The 22800-nt window shown below is 46.6% G+C and overlaps 1 protein-coding gene across 1 annotated transcript in view; it reads right to left on the bottom strand.

Annotated features, from left to right (window-relative positions):
• The window catches only part of LOC118229072 (SLIT and NTRK-like protein 3), a 92378-nt gene extending 70338 nt beyond the window's left edge, over positions 1-22040 (bottom strand). Inside the window, exon 1 of the mRNA XM_035420750.1 lies at positions 21912-22040. The gene's annotated coding sequence lies outside the window, so the exon portion shown is untranslated. The remainder of the gene's footprint in view (positions 1-21911) is intronic.
• Positions 22041-22800: the final 760 nt, after the last annotated feature.

The raw sequence follows: 22800 nt of genomic DNA, 5'->3' as shown, positions 1-22800 counted from the left end.
AGGATTTTAAACATCCATTTGTATCTTTTATCCCTCCCCCAGCCCTCCCCCTCCCCCCTACACTGCAGGCTGCAGGCTGCAGGCTGCAGGCGTCCCTGCGATGACTGGCACTTTTATGCGGTCGATGAGGAAACGGAGCAACAGTCACGTCAAGACCGTCCACGACCAGCCATGTGGAAATTAAACTGTTTATGCGCGTGGGGGCGGGGGGGGGCGGGGGGACAGACGCTCTGCATTATTCAGGAAGCGTGGCGCCCGGGCGAGCTCCACCATATCGCCACGAACCCTCATCATGGTTTATTAACGGCCCGGTCGACGCAGTCCGGTTGGGGTCCGGTACGGGCGTCGCCTGGTCTCTGAGCACTCAATGGTGGCTATCCACGTGCCTGACCACACATCTGAAGCCACGTATCCATCCTCACTAAAAAAAAAAAAAAAAGGAATATACTGATATGCAGGACCGTCGCTAGTGGGCTGAGATGTGTCTTGGGCCGGGGGGGGGGGGGGCACAGCTGGAGAAAGCCCACAAAAATCTTAAAGGGGGGGCCCCCAGAGCAGTGTTCCTTCAGGGGGCCGAGAATTCCGAGGTACGCCCCTGCTTACAATGTATATTTGGCACGTGTATATATGGACAGTACACATACAGTATATATGCCATTATTCAAGGTGCCTGATATGAGACAACGTCTGTCAACGTGTTTGCAGTGCGACTCTAAGAACATCTATCTGGGCCACACACATTACAGGCATTTCGCAGATTTAGAGCCTTACACCGCTTTTCTGCATTTTCACACAGACATAATTATAACAGCATGGGTATATACTGAAGCAGTGTAGGGTTGGCACCCTAATGGACGGTACAGCGGCAGTGCTCGACCTGGGAATCAAACCTGCAACCTTTGGGTTACAAGGGCAGTTTTTTTTTGTTTTGTTTTTTTTTCACCATGGTACTACTCAGAAAGGGGCTCATTCATACACAGTTCCCACACACCCTGTAAAAAAGCACCGTTTCGGGGTCACCCCACTGTACGAATTGTCTTGTTGGGTGAACTGTTCCTTCCAGGTTTCTCTCTTGTGCAAAGAGGAACTTCTGATCGAACTGAGACTAACTCCGGTTAAAAAAAGAAATATATAAATAAAAAAATAAATAAAAGAAAAGGACGATGACTGTAAAAGGAGTTCTGAGCTGAACTCCAGCGCGAGCTTCCGTTCTGTCCCTTTCTAAATCATTCAAGGTGGATTCATTTACGGATGCGTCCAATCACAGCGCTGCATTTCCCTGCAGAACGCACACAGGCGAGCACGTTTTTTTATCTGCCCTTCTGCTGCTCCTACAGCGGCCGGCAGACACAAATAAATAAATAAATAAAATAAATAAATAAATAAATAAAAATGGAATTGGACACGAGATACCGGGGAGACAAATTCGGTGTCTGGGGCGAGCGAGGGGAAACCGGATTCCCCTCGAGGGGACATTTATTTGGAGAGTGACCCGCACTTCCGCGCAGAGCCCCCGCCCCCCCCCCGTTATCTCAGACATTTTTCACCGGCCTTTATTTCCCGCTGACTCCGGGCCGGATTTACAAGTGTAATAAAAGGCAGAGGGGTCACAGGAAAAGGTCGGGGAGAGAGAGAGAGAGAGAGGCGGATGGCTCTCTCCCAGCGGAGAGTCTGCTTAGCCTCCTGTCCTCTGCCGCGCGGCGCGAGCCCGCCGTAACTCTCCCCGCCGCCACGCCGGCCGTCACCGGGCCTTATCGCCTCCATAAAACACCGCGTATCAGCGTTATATTACCCACAATCCTGCTGGGGCCACTCCCTGACAGCGTCGCTTAACGAGGGATGGGGGGAGGGGGGTGGGGTGGGGTGGGGGGGTGGGGGTGGATGGTTAACGCGCCCGGCCTAACCTCAAATTCCCGCCGTCCGGGCGCACGCTGTATATCTCTCAGGCTACGGTCTCATTAAAACGCCCCTCCGTTCGTTTCACCCCGGCGCTTCTCATCGCATCCGCGATCTCTCCGCCAGGTCGGTCCGTATGCGGCTGAGGTAATTCCCCAGCGTAGAAACAGACGGAGCTCTGGAATTTTGAAATAAACAGAGCTCGGGGATCTTGAACCAAGCGATGCTGCGGAATCCTGAAATCAACAGAGCCGTGGAATCTCGAATATAGCAACGCCGCGGAACCTCGAAATAAACAGAGCTCTGGAATCTCTGACACAACAATGCTGCGGAATCTTGAAATAAATAAAGCTTCGGTATCTTCAAATAAACAGTGCTTTGGAATCTTGAAATGAACAAGGTTCTGGAATCTTGCCTCATTTCAGTAATACAAACGTCTGCTCTGCAACATGTACCCATGGACAGCAAGGAGTTTCGCTTACGTAAAAAAAAACAGGAAGGCTACTTTTCTTCCATATCTCAGCTGGTTGTACTTTTTGTCCATATCAAGCTGCAGAACTTGAATAAGAATACATATTTACATATCAGTGTAATGCCATCATTACCAGGCTGGTTCCTAGCATAAACAAAAAGGCAGTTCAAAGACATGACTTTAACTCGGGGGTAAATTACCTTGTGAAATGCAACGCAACGCAAGCTTTTGCCAAGTGCACCGAAGGCTAGTGAACTGATTGCACCATATTTGTATTGAAAGAGTGGACAGAGAGAGAGTTTACTCCGCCACTGAATTGCTTGATTGTTAATTAAACTAATCAGACAAAAGCAGGATGGCAGAACTGAAGATCATGTTCTGGAAGAGTCTCTCAGATTAGTCCCATTGGTTAGCCTGGGTTCCATTGCAGGAAGTAATGCATCTCAATATGTAAGCTATAATCATTTCCTTTCTGTGGTTTCCCTCTGAAAAAAAACATTATCTAATGCATCATGTATTATTGCATGTCATAACAAAGTATTTTTGTTTTTAATGAGAAAGAAAAATATCTCTGTTGCAAGTTATTTAAATGGGACTTGAGTGGTTATTTTCGAGGGGAGAAAAATTCAGATAAATCGTTTGGGCTGGACGTGCCAAGATTTGATGAATGGTAAATGGTGAATTTATCTCAAGCTGAACTCACTTCCCCCAGCGTTCATGTTAAAATTATTCATATTCAAATCCACCCCCCACCCCCCCACTCCCCACCCCCCAACACAAATTGTTTTCAGTTCCCAATTGGATACGTTTTGTGATAGATGAAAATTGCAAGGCAAACCATTGCCGTGCTTTTGTTTTCACACAGGCTGTCTGAATGTAATACATTATTTATGTCTAAAAGTATATTTTAATATAGGTGTCATTACTTTTTTAATTGCGCTGCATGCACTTTTGACTTATATAGCTTTATGGAGGCTATCAAAAAGAGACAACCCACTGAATTCACTGACAACTGGGAGACATCAACAGCATGCATTGGGGGTGATAGGAGGGTGGGTCCAACAATTTATAATTACATTTGTTTCCCATCTGAGAACATTTCAATAATTACACAGTTATTGAGACTGTGATCTCATCCATGCCCCCTCCCCCCCCTTTACCTTATCTGAAATTGCAAATCTCTGCCACCCACCCATCTGTTATTACAATCACAAACCCCCTGCATCCCCCCTCCCCCCTCCCTTACAAGTCAAATGCTTTCAATTGTACCCCTTCACAGACGTCATGACTTTTCTTTTTTGGGGGGGGGTGGGGGGGTGGAAAACAACTCAAGCTTTTTCTCTGCAACTATTGACTATCTTCACGACATTAAGAGTTTGGCATATTTTAAACTTTGGCAATTCAAACAGGGTAGCATCTCGTCCCTAGCAGTCATTATAATGCCACGGAAATAGATAGCGTTGTTACGAGATCCACTTACAGCTTATTTGACGATCGGTTATTAACATGATGTATAGTTCAATCGAGAGCCTGTTTAAAGCAATAACTCAAGAGCGGGCTAATGCAAGAAACCGTTCCAGCAAATGATTCAAATTAAAATTTGTGTAATTTGCCTTAAATTTCAATGTTATGATCATTTTAGATTTCTAAATGGGCGCCATTTCTAATGGGGTTGTATCACCGAGGTCCTAATGGAGAAGAGGGCTAATGTGCAGGCAGACACACACTCGCGCACTCGCACACTCATACACTCACGCATATCAGTGCACACACACGCACACACAGTCACACTCTCGTGCACACACTCACACACCCACACACATGCACATATACACACACACACACACACCCACACACACGCACATATACACACACACACCCACACACACGCACATATACACACACTCACTCACACACATCAATGCATACGCACACACTAAGACACGCACACTTAGACACACACACACACACACACACACAAACACGCAAACGCACACACACACATACACTACAACCTGAGGGAGAGAGATACCCCGACTGCGCAGGTCTGCAGCTTATTTACACCGATAGGCCGACTGCGCAGGCCTGCAGCTTATTTACACCGATAGGCCGGAGCCAACCCCTCTTTTCGTTTATCGCGCGGGTCGGGAGGGCCGCCCCCGGCAGGCCGGCGCTCACACGATCGCACCCTCGTCCATCTCCAGCTCTAGCGCCGCTCGCTGAGCACGTGGAATTCACTTTCCCAAAAAAAAAACCCACTTTGGCTAAAAGCGTCGGCTAAACGATGTACGCTCCCAAAAAGCTGCCCAAGGACAACTTGACTGTTACAAAAAAATCAGCAGAGGCTTCTCAGCTCTGAAGTCAGAAGAAGTGTTTCGCGGTCCACTTTTAGGTATTTAGGCTTTGTATTGTGCCGTGCACTTCCAGGGAAAATTTCGGGGAGGGAACACTAGAGAGGGAGAAGAATAGAAGGAGCTTGTTTGCTTGGTTAGCTGGCCAGCACTGACTAGGGTTGCCAGATGCTCGGTTTTCGAATGGAATATCCGGTTTTCGAATTATTCGCACAGGTTCGGTTAGTTGGTTGGAAAAAAAATGTACCATCAGTTTGTAATGAGTTCACATCTCAACCACAGCCCCCACCTTCCCCACCCCACACCCCCCCATGATCCGATCCGATCCGTTTTGGTAGCTAACCCTCCCCTACCCCGCCTCCAGCGGCGGCTTGTTCGCGAAAGCCTCCATCTGTGCACGCTGTCCGGCATTAAACAAATCCTAAATCTGGCAACCCTAACAGTGACCTGTTGTTTTGCTTTCTAACTGTTAGCAATTGAAAATAAAATTGTCTGAGGTCAATAAAGATAGCAGAGAGCTGCCTGTTCCTCCAGCACCTGTGCTAGAGTACTACCTGTACTGTACTGTACTGTACAGGTAGTACTCTAGCACAGGTGATGGAGGAACATACACCTGCCCCTCTTCTGGCAACACACGAGCTAGAGCTAGCAATAGCATGGAGAGACATAAAATGTAGGCCAGTCGGATAATCCTTTAGACCATCTAGGTTAACGCTGCTTGTTAAAAAAACACAGCCTTGACAAATAATAATGTTGTTAAATTTTGCGATTCATGGTGCGTCAGCGCTGAATCACTGCTGAATCACAGTTTGAAAACACAGCAGCCGATGCCAGTGCGAACGACGCAAGAAAACTGCCGGTTTGTTCTCGTTTATACACGACGTCCGGCACAGATACAGTTTTTTTCTTTTCCTTCAGAATAGGATTAAGAGGTCCCTCTTGACGGGAATAACACTACTGCATATGTATGGTGTAAGTCATGCCTTCTATTACACACACACACACACACACACACACACACCTCTGCAACATCAACAGTCACTTAGCAAAGGCCACTGCACCTTAACCCACGAGAGCCAATTTGAACATTCTGCCAGATGTGAAGGGTTTGCCTCGACGGCAGCGAAAGACAGAACAATTCAAAAAGGCGTGATGTCACGGAACTCGGCTCGGTCTTGAATCCGGTTACTAGGATACCAGCGGTTTCTGTTTTTCCACCTACTACTCATTGTTTGATTTTTTTTCTGTGTTTTCAGGCAATCGCCAGATAACATGCGGCCTTCGTTGTTGTCAGAGCCGTGTCCGAGGGGAACGAATTACTAACGTCCGTAGACGAATGAAAAAATTACGACGGGCCGCACAAATTAAGAGAAGAAACTGATTAATGTAGACCCGCAGGCCAGAGTTGACCCTGAGGCGGGGGGGGGGGGGAGAAAAGAGAAAAACAATACATTCGATGCCTTCAACAGGACAGTTATATTCATAAAACATCCCATCAACTTTTTAAAAATCTGTTTTTGATAACGAGAAGATTCCATTCATTTCTGCTCCCTCTGCTTTTTACCGGTGAAATGCTGTTGGCGACCTTTCTGTTCCAAACTGAAATGCTATCACGGGGACACAGGAACGCAGAGCAGTGCTTTTATTTGCAGTGCGGCCGTTTTCGAGTTTGTCTGCGGCAGTTTATCCAAAAAAAGAACAATGAGTTCTCAGTTGAAGGGGATTATGGCTAGTTTAAGCAGTCTCCAGATTGATCTTTTTAGGAAAAAATACAAAAACAAAACAAAAATATTTGAAAATACGAAGCACATCTTTCACGAGTTCTCTTATTGTTATTCGTTTGATTTACACACCTCTGTTGTTAATCTGTATTTTTTTTTTTTTTTTTTAATTTCCAGCTCAGGGCTGATCATGTCCAGTTTCGCCCCCCCCACCCCCCCAATTTGACCTGCCAAACGGTGCACAACCGCTGCCGCATTCATACAGGAACCCCCCCGCCGACAACTGCCATTCTCCGATATGTGGTGCAGGGGGCTGCTACTTTTCACACTGCAGACCACAGATAAGCTCTCAGAGTGGAGTCAGAGGAGGACCTTTCACGTGCGACTTCAACATGCAGTCCGTCAGTGCCTGATCGACCAGCGGGGCGGGGGGGGAAGGGGAGGGGAGGGAGGGGGCTCCACTAAATAGCGATGAAATACGATGAATACCTAACCAACTGAACCCTCCCAACGGCCCAATGCTCTTTGGAGTTGGCATTGGTGCGGTCCGGATTCGATCCACGAACGTGAGACTCCCCCATGCACCACAGTGTGGTGCCTTAAAGAAAAAGTGTGCTCATCCAGTTTTTTTATTTTTTATTTTAAATCAAACAAAGTATTTTGGTTCATAATTACCATTAATCATTCATAATTATAAATCATTATCCACATGTAATGATATGTTTCAAAGGAAATTTTATAAGGCATTGAGTGGCCTCAATGAATTAAGAAATTCTAAAAGAGTAACGCAGCGTTTAACACATAAGTTATGAAATCTTGTATTAACTGCACTCAGTATCAGACCGGTTAGGGCAGTGGTTTCTCATCAATAGGCCTGGCGTACCCACAAAAACTACATGCTGATTTTCACTCCAGCCCTAATTGCAATTCCTGAATTATAAAAACCTGTTAATTGTTTTTAATTAGGGGGCTTTTACACGTCTAATGAGGGATGATTTACTATCTTAATGCCACATTATGTCGGAAACAGATATCCATGTTACAAAGAAAGAACATTTCATGTTAATTTATGGAATTTTAAATCGATTCGTCACATCGATTCTCAGACGCATAATGCTTTAATTTTCCGCAACGCGCTGTGGAAAGGATTTCTCGAACGATATCGCATGCCGTATTGATTATTCGATAGATCCGCAGCCAAAAATAAGCCCTGAAAATTGAAAGCCTGCACACCTGGTCATCGGGACCCAACCATTAACTGCCAAATTCAAACAGTTCAAAGACAAAAGCGAATGGTAAACGAGCCAAACCTACACGGTATTAAAAAATCAGTTTCAATACACAAAATTTTTTGGAACCAAAACAAACGCTTTCAAAAAAAGATCTCAAGAGAGGGGCTGGAACCAGACCCACGGCACATGGGGTCTATAATTACACGCGAATGCGCTCGCTTCTTCACGAGAACAGCTCGCGAAGTCCTCAGATCTGCCCAAATGAAACTAACTAAAGCATTTTGTGAAGAAACCAACCAATACATCACTCGATCTTTACTTTTATATATAATCGGGCTAATTACAAACAGGCTGTCACACAGTGGGTGTAGGATAACACTACGACCTGTAAATATAATCATATATACATATAAGACTATATACATACGTTTATATGGATATATATATATATTTTTTTTTTTTTTTTTTTTTGAAGTTGAAGTCAAATTGACTCCAGGTCAGAGGTCAGGTCAAAGGAGCTCTTTTCGGTTATGTGCGTTCCCGGAAGTTAAAGTACCTCCTCAACCTGCACCCCGCGTAGTACCCCAGACCCCAGCCCTCAAGCACGAGTTTCGAGCCCCCCCCGCTGCCCCCCCCCCAATCCCCTACCGGCCGTTACCATGGCCCCGAGCCTGAACTTAACCTCCTTAAACCCAGCAGAAAAAAAATAATTTAAGCGTTTGACGTTTTCGCAGTGAAAATTTTAATTTTTTTTTAATTGAATGTCCCTTGTAGCGTAGGTTTCAGCTAGTTTTCATGAAGTAAGATTAATTGGGTGCACCATGCTAGCTCCTCAGGGGTAAGGAAAGGTAAAGAGAAATGAAATTAGATCAGGTTTTTAAAAAAAATATATATATATATATATATATATATATATATATATGTATATGAAAAAAGGAGGAATGTGAATTCAGGAAAAGACATTAAGGACGATACAATTTAAAAGGCATTAAGGACACAGTTACCATCCATTACAGAGACGCGAACGGGCTATAATTAACAACTCGCGAGAATCAATCAGGCCGTTCCGCGCGGGGCTCGGGCAGCGCGCATAGATCACACGTGAAGCCAGGAGGCCACAAAACAAAAAAAGAGAAAAAAAAAAGAGTACAAGCGTGGCACAGCGCTTAAAGACACAGCATTACAAACCGGGGGGGTTGCGGGTTTCATTCCCGAGGTACTGCTGGGGAAGGCATTCGCGCCAGTAAACATCCGGGGGCTCGGCCCAAACAGAGCCTACGGTGCGATGTGACCCGCGTACGCGGCGCCGTGATTGGCTGGGAAAGGCCGTGCCATGTCGTGTAAACGCCTCTGACAGGATAAATTTGCGTCACTCTTCCGTACGGGCCTGGGCCCTGCAGACCACTGGGAAGGAGGCGTGAGAATGCCCTGGAGCAGAGATGCTCTCTAAATGAACACACACATGCGCGCACGGCTTCACACACACACACACGCACGCACGCACGCACGCACGCACGCATTCACACACAAACACATAAACACACACCACACACACACACACGCACGCACGCACTCACACACAAACACATAAACACACACCACACACACACACATACATAAACACACATGCACACACACACACACACATACATAAACACACATGCACACATAGACATGCACACATGCATAAACACACGTGTACACACACACACACACACACACACACTCATACACACACACATGCATAGACACAGGCATAAACACACATACACACACATACACACAAACACATATGCACACGTGCATTAACACATATAAACACGTGTACACACACACAAACACATATGCACACATCCACAGACACTCACATAGACACACACACACACACACTCTGAGTACTTCACTCCGTGGATTTGCTGCAGCTGTTGTTTGTTAAATACGACGCTCAACAGTATCAGTACTCGTGCTGAAGGACGGGCATGTCTGAGGTTAAATGCACCGCCAGGCCTTTACCCAGAATGCACTGGACTGCACGGCTGCTCAGATAGATACCCAGCCGGTTATTCTGCGGCTTCATTCGCACACCTAGCCTGATGAGTGACAGTTTTACGAGCGTGGAACCCCGTCCAATCCGGAACCTCTACATTCGAGCGCAAAGAACACGATCGCACTCTTCGTCTCCTGAAGAGTTGAATTACACGGCCGAACAGCATTTCAGAAACGGAAAGCGAGACGCGTCATCGGAAAAAGGTCTTTCGGGGGCATTACAAATTCAGCGCACCTCTTAAGCATTCTGACAAACTTCACAAGGACAGTGAACATTTACATAACAATTTACATAAACCAAATTTGTTCTGAAGCGAAACGCAATCAGGATTCGGACACTGAGCGACAAAAAAAGGCCATGAAAAATTAATGGAAAATAGCTTTTATGAAATTCTCTTACCTCCTGATATAGCTCAGGAGGTAAGAGTGGTTGTCTGGCAGTCGGAGGGTTGCCAGTTCGATCCCCTGCCCTAGGCATGTCAAAGTGTCCCTGGGCAAGACACCTAACCCCTAATTGCTTCCAATGAGCTGATTGGTACCTTGCATGGCAGCCTTTCACCGTTGGTGTGTGAGTGTGTGTGAGTGTGTGTGTGAATGGGTGAATGAGAGGCATTAACTGTAAAGCGCTTTGGATAAAAGCGCTACATAAATGTAGTCCATTTACTATTTCTCTGTGATCATAAAATTGTCGCGTCCTGCTTCTCCACAGCCATGCGGTATGTTCACAGGAAAGAGCCGAAGCCGAAGTATCTGTTAAGTATCGTTAAAGCGCCGTCCGATTTTAATCCCATCTTACGTTTTATTATTAAAACGCCACGGAGGGCAAACCTGTCTCCCACCTGCAACGCTGCATCTTATTCCAGCATCGCAGTACCTCGGGTAACAGCAAAAAGTGTTCAAAAAAAAAAAAGAAAACAGAAAAATGTCTCTCTGCGTTCCTCGTGAAAGGCTGTCAAAAATGACAGCCGACATGTTGTTCAGTCTGTCGTCTGTCAAAATAAAAACGGGGCACTGCCACGACTGAACTGCGTTCACATAAACTAAAACAGGCCATTATGGAGCGGTCAGCGGCATACAAAGCCAGCCTCTTTATGCTAAAGTGCGAGCGATCGCTGTGCCTTACACCCTGTTAGCCTTTAAATCCGGAGTATATCGTTCTAAATAACTGCTAGTGATCTATCAGACAAGCAGCACAGCGGCGCGGTGGGTAATGCTGTCGCCTTGGCAACTCGAGTCCCAGCCGGGTCCCTGTCTGTGTGGAGTTTGCGTGTTCTCCCCGTGTCCACCTGGGGTTTCCTCCGGGTACTCCGGGTTCCTCCCGCAGCCCAAAGACATGCAGGTCAGGTTAATCGGAGAGTATGAGCGTGTGAGGGAATGCTGTACGTGTGGACTGGCGAACTGTCCAGGGGCCTATTTCAGCCTCTCCCCCAATGCATGCTGGGATAGGCTCCAGCATCTCCTGCAACCCTGCCCAGCAATCCAGGGTGTATTCCTGCCTCTCGCCCAATGCATGCTGGGATAGGCTCCAGCATCTCCCGCAACCCTGCCCAGCAATCCAGGGTGTATTCCTGCCTCTCGCCCAATGCATGCTGGGATAGGCTCCGGCACCCCCCCCCCCCCCCCCCCCCGCGCGACCCTGCCCAGGAATAAGCGGGCACAGAAAATGAACGGATCTATTAAACTGCTTCCCCTCCCACAAGTGCGGCAGAACTGATGATCGAGGCCCGAGTTTTATTTTTCAAATCTCTATGACTTATGGGCCTAATATAAGAATTTATCTGCGCCGATTTTATTCTGAATATGGGCATAATTTATTCACTACATGCATAAAAACCAGGGAGAACGGGCGGTGGGGGGGGGGGGGGTGATAAAGCATGGTGTGACCGAAAAAAAAAAAACAGTATAAATTGTCAGCGCAAATATAATGGCTCCATTGAACTTAAAACAAAAACACCCAAAATGCATTTCTGCAAAAACAACAAAGCAGCATTAGAAATATTTTATCTACACTGAGAGAGACAGATTTATATTCTAAGTTTCTTTATCGCCGAAACCCATCTCTAAACCTGTGCGTGATGTGGCTAAATCATACATATTAAAACCCATACCTTATTGCTGCTTCTGAGCTGAATAACGGAAATATATATATATATATGATGAAATTTTAATTTTAATATGAAATGTTATGTAAGTATAATGCGCCAAGTTATTTGCTGAAAATGTGAGTGCTACTGCAATAAACCAAACTGCCATAATAATAAAAGTTAAAAAATAAAAAAAAACTGCACAGTGCGGTGTATGGAGAGGATAATATTACCCACAGCCGCTATAAATACGTTCCCATTTCTCCCACGTGCATAATCACGTGTGCGCTATCTGTTTATTACACGGCGCTCAATAGCGTCAGGTCTGCGTACCTACACACACACAGAGCGATAACGAGACCTGGAATCTGTCAGAAATGTGCACGCTCCCTGCGGCAACGCTTTCCAGACAACGCCTGTGTTGTTTCCGAGGATTCGAGCGATGCTAAAACATAATTGTCACAACGTTACGAAGGCAAACAAGGGGGTAACGAGTTGAGAGGTGAGAGAATGATTAGCTTGCCGGAAGCCAGGAAAGTGGGCCATGTTTGTTTGTTTAGGCCCGGTGAATTCCCGGTCTCCGTGGGAACAGTTGTCATGGCGCATCCGCCCCGCAGGTGCTCTCTGATTATATTTTATTTTTTCAGTTTGGCTAATGGGGGAAATTTCCTCCTCATGCAGAACATTCCAACATGTTCTCATAGCCTTATCTGAAAAATGACGTGTGTGTGTGTGTGTGTTGATCCAACCAATATTTTGATATTACATATGAAAAATAGGCAAGTGCCCATACATGGCAAACGTGTATCATATATTACAATTACATAAATTATTGCCACTAAATCTATGGTAACATGTATTTGTACAGTATCCAACAGTTTTACAATATGCTACATTATCAATAAACGTTACATATATTACAGTGTACATAGACCACAATTCCAAATTATGTTCATATTGTTTGGATACAATTGTCATATCGTCGAGTGTTCTATTTGTTTGTGGATTTATGTGGTCATGTGATAACGGTAAACAGCTGGATGCGACCGCTTTTCCGATGACGCACTGATTTGAATGGAGTGCGCGGGGAGATGGCAATCGAGACGCAGTCCCCAGTGCGCACAGTTAAGAGTTACGTCTGCGTGAGCCTCGGTCCAGGTGAGACGCTTCCAGTCTACCTTTATCGGTTCATAAGAAGCGTTCCTCCCGTGTTCTTTTTAAATTAGTCACAACGATCTGCTACCTTTGGTCAATTTCCTATTCAGCAGAATGGCGAGCTGGATCGTTCCAAATTTCGGGTTAGACGGGGAGAAGGAATCGGCGCCGTGATGCGTTTCGTACATTGGGTCGTTCGTCTTAAGACCAGCCCAAAAATACCAAAACCACAAAAAAAATAAAAAAATAAAAAAAACAATACACCAGGTCAGGGAGGACGGGAACAATTGAATTGAATCCCTTTTTTTTTTTTTCCTTCCCCCGATTGAATTTTGTAAAAACATATGAGCAAAGTCCCGAGGGTGCTTACGCGCGCTCTCAATAAAGACGGAGCGCTGCTCGGAGTGAATGTGCTTTTAAGGTCACCGAACAATAATAATAAGCTCAGCCAATTTCAGCCGGCATTGTTTTCGGCAGGACATCGGGTTCGTGAAGCGCACTACATATAGCTTCTCATTAAATTTGGGGCATGTTGTTCACAAAGTATGCATTGTTGCTATAATTGAAGTTTTGCAGGGGGGGGGGGGGTTTCCTCCCAAGCCCGTTTTAAAGATCATTTACGGTAGGAAAAGTGCACTTATGTATTACCATTTACCAAAGAGCAGCCCGCCTAATCAGCATACAGCTGTTTCCCCCACTAATCCGACACAAAGCACTTTGCTTACAGCTACTTACACAGAAATAGCAGTCTGCCTTTGGCGACTTGCAGCGCCTCCTGGGTCAAACATCACTCATTATAGCCCTTTCCCACTGTAGAGCCAGAACCAGGCTGGCTCATTATAGCCCTTTCCCACTGTAGAGCTGGAACCAGGCTGGCTCATTATAGCCCTTTCCCACTATAGAGCTGGAACCAGGCTGGATCATTATAGCCCTTTCCCACTGTAGAGCTGGAACCAGGCTGGCTCATTATAGCCCTTTCCCACTGTAGAGCTGGAACCAGGCTGGCTCATTATAGCCCTTTCCCACTGTAGAGCTGGAACCAGGCTGGCTCATTATAGCCCTTTCCCACTGTAGAGCTGGAACCAGGCTGGCTCATTATAGCCCTTTCCCACTGTAGAGCTGGAACCAGGCTGTCTCATTATAGCCCTTTCCCACTGTAGAGCTGGAACCAGGCTGGCTCATTATAGCCCTTTCCCACTGTAGAGCTGGAACCAGGCTGGCTCATTATAGCCCTTTCCCACTGTAGAGCTGGAACCAGGCTGGCTCATTATAGCCCTTTCCCACTGTAGAGCTGGAACCAGGCTGGCTCATTATAGCCCTTTCCCACTGTAGAGCTGGAACCAGGCTGGCTCATTTTACCCCTTTCCCACTGTAGAGCTGGAACCAGGCTGGCTCATTTTACCCTTTTCCCACTGTAGAGCTGGAACCAGGCTGTCTCATTATAGCCCTGTCCCACTGTAGAGCTGGAACCAGGCTGGCTCATTATAGCCCTTTCCCACTGTAGAGCCAGAACCAGGCTGGCTCATTATACCCCTTTCCCACAGTAGAGCTGGAACCAGGCTGGCTCCTTACCCACTGTAGATGCGTGTACAACTGTACTAAACAGTTTGCTCGTAAGTTGGTCTGCATCAGTGACAGGCAAGGCTTCGATGGCCTGGGTCAGTTCAACAGAGGAATACACTGGAAAAGAACCCACAAAACAACATGAATCAAACCAAGATGTCCACTCTAGCCCTACAACATGGAAATGGGGGGTGGAGTGGGCTTGGGGGGTATTACTGTCTGTCTCTGAGTACAGACAAAGCTTTATGAAAGAAAAAAAAAGAAAAGAAAAAAAGAAAAGAAAAAAAAAAAACTTGACTTGTCATTTTCTGACAGCTGCCAAATGTGCCTGGAGCGCGTTTTTTTTTTTTGTTTTTGGAGTCTGTGGTTGAATGTCAGCGGTGCTCTGAGGAGACGGCGATAAGAAGCGCCTGACCGTCACCCGCCACGCCGCCATCTGCAGTCACGCGTCTCCAGGACGAGGAATCCCGTCCACGCCCGCTCTCTCTCTCTCTCACTCACTCGCTCGCTCGCTCGCTCACGGATTGGCAAGGCAGGATTTGGGGTTGGAACTTTCACGGATCTCTCTCTCTTTTTTTCCCTCCATTTGACTCTTTCCTTCTCGTTCTGCCCCCTTTCTCTATCATTCAAACTTTCCCTGACTCTCTCTCTCGCTCTCTCTCTGTAATGTGACTCTATTAAGTACATGAGATAAGACAGGAACTGTGCTCGCCATTGGCAAAGGACACTTTGCTGGCTGGGGGGTGGGGGGGGCGAGTCTTGTCCTCTTATCAGCTTCTGGTTTGAGGCACTTTTTGAAATGGGGGGTGGGTGGGTATGGGGGGGGGGGTCGGATAAAGGCATCCAGGGGTCACTTTTTTTTTCTCCCCCAGAAAGTTTTAAGAGCAGACACCCCTTGGTGCATCTGCCCCCAAAAAACCGGTCTGAATTATGCACACTGGTTTCCGCAGATAAACTTCCTGACTCCCGGAAAGAGACAGGAAAAGGGGAGGGGCTTTCTCCCCTCTGGTTCCCCCCGCAGGTCCGTCATGCGCTGGGCTTCGTATCCCTGGCGACGGGACACGTTTCGACCGTCTCCAGGGAGGAGGCAGCGGGTCGTCTCTACCCACCCCTGGTACTCAAAGCGATTTCATTATCCTGTCCCCTCCTTGAAGGACATGGAGTAATGGTGTTTTTGGTAGGGTGGGGGGGGGGTTCTCCGGAGAGCAGAGAACTAAGGACTGCTGTGAAGTGTGACAGGGTATTAATAGTGAGGAGAGACAGACACCACCCGCACGCCGTGTTAAAGATTCTCGGGTTTAATGGTGCATACTGTGTTTCCACATCTGCAAAGGTCTTCCTTCGGTGTCTAGCTGCCCTGACTGACAAAGGCCTTCACAGGTTGAAACGTTGTTTTGGCACCACTAGCCTAGCTCGAACGCATTTAAAGCGTTTATACCCCCGACACCTTTTTAATGGGGGGGGGGAGGGGGGTCTTACTCGCAGAATTTAGCAGGAATATAGTACAAGGTGCAAAGGAAAAACTCCCTCAGGTAAACCCAGGACTCAATTAGAGAGATTGACAGCACATATCCATAAATATTTTGAGCCCTACCCGTCTGTATGCCAACAAAAGATTTTAAAAAAGTGGGGAGGCGGGGGGGGGGGGGTTGTTGAATTCCCTTGGACACCCTTAAAACTGCTCCGGATCCAACTCACTGCCTGGCATTGACAGAAGTTGGCATGTAAAGCTCATGGCTGCCAGATTAGAGAGGGCCGTGTGGTAGAACAGTGAGATATAATCAACAACATTATCGTTTACCGACACCATATCATCATATTATCATCGCAATGGGCTGCTACCCTCCGCAGTTCATCCCGCTATTGGATGTGCTGCTCTTTTTGATTTATGTGCTTTGGCAAATACAGTAAATTGCATTTGTTGTGTAAATAAAGCCAATAATATAAACGGGGAGGGGGGGGGGGATGAGAAAGGAGAGAGAGAGAGAGAGAGAGAGAAATTGAATTGAGATGAGTCTGTGGATCGGCCAAGGGTTGTGCCTTGAAGAGAAGAAAAGCAGAAAGAACATGAAGTGAGAAAAAGGTTCATGATCCTTGAGGGGGGCAGGGGGGAGAAGGGGGGGGGGGGGTTGTATTATTTTTTTGTGTTTGCTGCTGCTTTTGTTTGTGTGCGTTCGTATTTAAAAAGTCAGTCACAGAAAAAGAGAAGGGCAGCACAATAGAGAAGTGGTGAGGGCCTGTAGCGTCGCAAGAAAGAGGGTCTGGACACTCCAGTTTCCTGCCACTGCCCTAACACTTCCGGGTCAAGTGCACGCGAGTGTCTATGTGTGTCTTTCTGTGTGTGTGTGTGTGTGTGTGTGTTGTAGACATACGCATTCACCCTGCAACAGACTATGCCACTATGTCCAGGGGTATCCAATGCAGGCTGGGATAGGCTCCAAACCCTAACCCCCCCCCCCCCCCCAATCCCTACACCCACCTACCCACACCCCACCCACCATCCTGCAACAGTGAACTGGACAACCAGGTATAGCTAACAGATGGATGGAAAGGAGGAAGGAAAAACGAGGGAGCAGGAAAAAAATAAAAAAACTAGGAAACGACCAGAAACTGAAACTAAATAGAACAGCAAAGCTCCCCAGCAGCCTGACAGCTTGCTGCTCACTGCAGTCCTGGCTGAATCTCAGCCTTCACTGGGCAAGGCAAACAGCGGAAGCTTCCAGAAGTCTGCGGAATAACAATGGAGGATTGGCTTCCCGGGAGCCGGGCCCCGGTGCCATCCTCCTGCTCCTAGCCTTCCCTGGCACAGCTGGCACTGCCAAGTTTGGGCGGGAAGGAGAAAAAAAAAAAAGCCGTATACAGCCAATGAGCAGCTCCAACCAGGGCTGATTACCAGTCAAAATCAGCCTCAGCTGTGCTTTGGGCCCCCTGCCCAAAAAAGGGGGGCTCTGGGTAGAAACAGGGGTGCCCGATGGCAGCCCAAAGCTGGGAGGCGTCCGTCTCCACTCCCGCTCCCGCACCAACGCTCCCGGCCTGCCCAGCCGCCGTGTCAAATTCCGGGGAAAAAATTCCCAATTAACGAGGATAATTTCTAATCTGCGGAGACAAACACACCTGCAGCGGTGAAGTGGTGCAAAAAGTTTAGGGGGGGGGGGGGGGGAGAAAAAAAAAAAGTTGAGTGATTTTTACTCTTTTACTCTACTCTTGTTTTTTTATATTTTAGGAGCCAGAGGACTCATAGTTTTTTTCCCAGGATTAAACGTGACGTGCGTACCTGACATGCCCCCCTGAGACCCGGCAGAAAAACAGGTCAGAGCATTTCAATTTTTTGGCAAAGTCCACGGATCTCGAAACGACAAAACCTGCTGCAGTAAAAAAAAAATATTTTCTAAAATGTTGTTTATTTTATTTTTTCCTTGTGGAGCAGGTTTCAGCGCGGCAGAATACCGCGTATGCTTCTTGAGATTAAGATGAGGTACTCATGTCCCTTACAGGGGACAAAAACGAACTGCCAGATCTTCAGAGGATAAACATGCTGATGTACGGACGGAGGAGTGTAGCACAGTGGGTAAGGAACTGGGCTTGTAACCAAAAGGTCGCAGGTTCGATTCCCGGGTAAGGACACTGCCGTTGTACCCTTGAGCAAGGTACTTAACCGAAATTGCTTCAGTATATATCCAGCTGTATAAATGGATACAATGTAAAATGCTATGTAAAAAAGTTGTGTAAGTCGCTCTGGATAAGAGCGTCTGCTAAATGCCTGTAATGTAATGTAATAATGTAATGTATAGCATAGCCCTATGAGCATTTGTGTCTACATAAGGAATGCACTGATTTGGATTCAGTTTGTGCAATAATCACAGTAACAGCGACTATAAACCCGCTAAACTGATTAAAAAATAAATGTGAACAAATGCTTGAAATTGCCCAATGTTCTTGGCACTGAAATAATAATAATAATCATAATAAGATCAATAATAAACCTGCAGTAAATTTCAATTTGCTCGATTCACCAGAGATACAAAGGGCTCAGACCATCCAGTTTCATTAACGCTTGCTGAAACAAAAAAAAACTGACCCTAATCAACTCCAAAACCAGGACGTCCACGACAGAAACAGAATTACTGCACATCGATGACACGATCACAGGAGTGGGTAAACCCCTCCTCCCCCCCCCCACCCTCTACATTTTAATACCCACAATCCACCCTGCCTGCTATCTGTTCTCTCTCTCGCCCCCTGGTGCTTCAGAGCGGAACTGCGGCGATGCCAAGGCACGCCAGCGTAATTCCAGCCAGGTGAGTGGGCCTCACGGATACGCTCCCATATCACACTCCTCGCCCTTACTGTTTAATAGTGTGTGTGTGTGTGTGTGTGGGGGGGGAGCTTAATGAGCAGACCGAAAGTCTGAGGATAATTACAATTATTTCTCCTCTTTTGTTACCCTACCGCCCCGAGGCCAGCTCCACAGACGAGGCGGTGCTGAGCCTCCAAACGATTAGGCACGGACGCCTTTTTTAATTTTTTTTTTTTTGTTTTTTTTACGGGATTTCGTAAAATAGCCGTGGGTCTGTGAGATTTTTTTTTTTTTTTTTTTTTCCAGCCACGCAAATTAAACCTTTTTTTTAATTCTTATTTTTCTTCTTCTTCTTTTTTTTGAAAATGAGAGCCAGGCTGAGAAACCGCAACGGACTCCCGCTGTGAGCACCCCCTGGCGGGGGAGCAGCACGTCACGCAATCACGTCTCCTTTTCGGATCACGCTCATCCCCCCCCCCCCCCCCCCCCGGTCGTGACAATGGGAGGGAAATCCCATTTGTGGCTGGCCGTCTTCGTTTCTGGTCTTCTGGTTCCACCGATCAGCCATCGCTCGATCAGCCAATTAGCCATACGCACCGATGCAATCAGCCAATTAGCCGCATGCACCAATGCCGGGGTCATTAGCGGATCAGACGACAGTAAACCGTTTTTGTATTGGGATGCTAAGGACACGCCTTCACCGGCGTTCGTGGGCTTATCAATAAACACGGCTAAGGAGTCGGACGCTAGGAACGACCAGGTTAATGAATTTAGCCCAGGGTAATCGGTGGAAACAGAAACTGCACACTCTGACCCTCCAGACAGGGAGCTTCCCACCCTCCCAGCCGAGACAGAAAAGAAAACACTCTCGCGACGTTGCTGCCATGCAGCGGCGATGTTATAACATCGACAAAACATACCAGGAACATTGGGAGAACATTCCCTCTGGGCTGGGAGCTGGTTCCCCTGTGACCTCATAATCAGACTTATGTTCCATAGGTGGGGGTGGGTGGGGGGTGGGGGGGGGTGGGGGGATGTCCATGTGCTTAACAAGCCCTGATGTCTGACATTTTAGCTACATTTACTTTGATTACCCCTATCTTTTCCGCACTAATAGTACCAATATCACGCGTCTTTGCTTCCATGTGCAGTTTGCTATTGCTATCGAGGTGGAGCTTGAGGTAGAGGAAGGGGGTGGGGGGGGGGGGGGGTGCGGGGGCAGGTAAAGGGGGGGGAGGGGGAGGGGGAGGGGGCTGGGGTCTGGTCCCTAGATGCCCCTTCAAACACTGGGCTCAAAAAATATTACAGCTCACAGGAAACTGCTGATGCCAGCAAATGCTCTTTCACTCTCTCTTCTGTTGCAGTCTTTCCCCAAGGATGACAAGACAGAATGGGGGCATTTTCGTTTCTTATTGGGAGTGCAGGAAGGATGGAGGAAAGGGGGGGGGGGGGGGGGGGAGAGAGAGAGGCTGTTTGGAGGGACAAAACTGAAGAAACATGGGAAATCCCATCTCTTCTTTGTTTTTCCTTTTTTTTTTTTAGTTCTCTTGCAGAACACATACCACCTATTCCTGAGGCAAAAAAAACAAACAAAAACAACAAAAAAAAACAAGCGCTTCCGATTGCCGGAGAGGGAGATTAAAGTGACGGGCGGAATGACAGACGTGACGCACTCGCCGCAGACTCCCGTCGCACGCTTGTTGTTCGATACGCGGCAACGGCTCAAAAGCCCGGGGACCTCAGTCACGGAACTGAGTTTGCCCGCCGGTTATTCGCACTGGAGAAGGGAGTCCACGCGCTCTGCCCTATTCGCGAGAACGCGCTCAGTGGAGGAACTGGCATTGGCATTGGGATTTCCAAGGCGGCGGAGCTCTGTCCTCATTTGCTTCAATCTTTATTTATTTATTTATTTATTTATTTATTTTGGGGGGTTAGTATAGTCTGAGTCTCTCTTGTACTCGCAGAAGAATGATTCTAATTTGGAGGATGATTAAATTTGCATTCAAAAACTTAAAAATAAATAAATAAATTTTAAAAAAAACCTTACAGTGCCACTGCATAATCACTAGTGTGAGCCCCTGTTCAGTTAGTCATTCCTGGGTTGATTTAGTTAAATTATGGCGGAACAACTGTAGACCTAATTATCATCATTTATTTGATTGTTCTTAAAGTGCAAATCTACAAGCTCATCCGAGTGCTTCATTAAAACTGCTTTAAATTCCGGTTCTTTAAATGGCAGCTAGAGGTCTTAAATTAGAAAACCCAGTGCGAGAATGTGTGCTTGAGTAACACGACTGGATAAGATTAAAGCTACCGGGCCACAGTACATTTATTGGTGTGTTGCATAGCGGTCCGATCTCCATTTTCTGCATACCTTATTTAATCAAAACAATTACGAACCATTATCTTGCTTGCAGTTGAACATATAAAATACGGCTAATTTCTACATTAAAAATAGCGTATGAAGCTTATTTGGCATAAGAGGTACATCCAGTTGGTTTCATCAGCGAGTCTAATTTATTATATATATTTTTAGGTGATAGGTGATCTGCTCTTGAAGGGTGAGGTGCTGCTGGCTGTACAATTCCCAAGTGCTTTCTCAAATTGGATTTTTTTTTTTCCCTGCCAGCGACAAGAGTTCGGTTTCCGAGCACAAACCGCAACTCCAGATATCACCATCGACTAAACAGCATGTCTATTTTCTCAGCCATTTTCAACCCCACACGCTCGCAATTTCGGAGTCGAGTGGTTCCAGGACCGTGGCGTCGCATCGCTTCGCACTCACAAAACAGCCACGTAATGTTGCCCAGCAGGGTGACGTGTGAAACGTAAAACCAGGATGTTTACTGCACCATTACCTTTTTATTAACGCATCAGATTAATTGAAGAGAGGAAAGAAACCCGGCTCCGATCTTATCCTTCGCGTACTCCCAACGCCATTTAACCGTGGTTATTCACTGCACATTTACTTTCTGTTAACACGTCGGAGAAAGCGGGGCACGTCGGGAAAACGGCCTCGGCGCGTGCGGCACTCTCCTTCACGCGCTTGGCATATAATTGATCATAAAAGCCGATGCAGCAGCGGTTATATTACCTTATTAAAGTCATTTTAGGAAGCCGGTGATGCAGCCAAAGCGAGAGAAGGGAGCGAATTTTCTTCATTCTCCTATCCCGGAGGAGGAGACGTTTGGAGGCACCATGCTGAGGACTTGCTCCGCTTCATCTGCGATTGCACTCAGCTGCTGTCAATGAGTTCAGATAATCAATCAAGCAGTCATCCCGTCAATCAATCAAATTATTTATCTGTCAATCTCTTTTTGCACAGGTTGCAAGCAGGTCGCTACACAAGGACGCTTCACAGAAGGAATCAAAAATAGAGAGGAAAAAAAACCCCTTTGAGCCAATTAGGGAAAATTAGAAAATTATCCTTTTAAAACGATGGGATGCAACAAAGAATAATATTTGATGCTGCCTTTCAGTCGAAAAGTATTATTATTAGTATTATTATTATTATTGGCATGCTTTGCCGTGAACAGGAGGGCAAGAAAGAATCAATAAATGTGATATTTGAACAGGCAAATCTGAGGACCCCAGCTGGGCCTTGGAGGAGACAGGGACATACACTCCCATCCTGATTTCACGTTTGCCCAATGCCTGCAGAGCAGCAGGTAGACTCTGATTCTCACCAGTGCATCTGCAATCTTCCCATGATCCCTGTAAACTGCTGCCAAGAAAGAGAGCAGCGCCTGGGCTTTGTGTGTACGTGTGTGCGTGTGTGTGTGGGAGTGTGTGTGTAGTGTGGATGTGTGTGTGTGGGAGTGTGTGTGTAGTGGGAGGTGGTTGGTGTAATTGCACTGTAATTTCTTCTTTATGTTTGTCCTTTTTTTGGGGGAGGGGGGCATTTATGGTCTTGTGTTATATATGACATTCTTTAGTCATTATTTGGAATGGGTATGCTTCTATACAGTATATATATATATGTG

Source organism: Anguilla anguilla, chromosome 6 (assembly GCF_013347855.1).
Source record: "Anguilla anguilla isolate fAngAng1 chromosome 6, fAngAng1.pri, whole genome shotgun sequence".
NCBI classification, from domain to species: Eukaryota; Metazoa; Chordata; class Actinopteri; order Anguilliformes; family Anguillidae; genus Anguilla; species Anguilla anguilla.
This window is presented reverse-complemented; position numbering and strand designations above follow the sequence as displayed.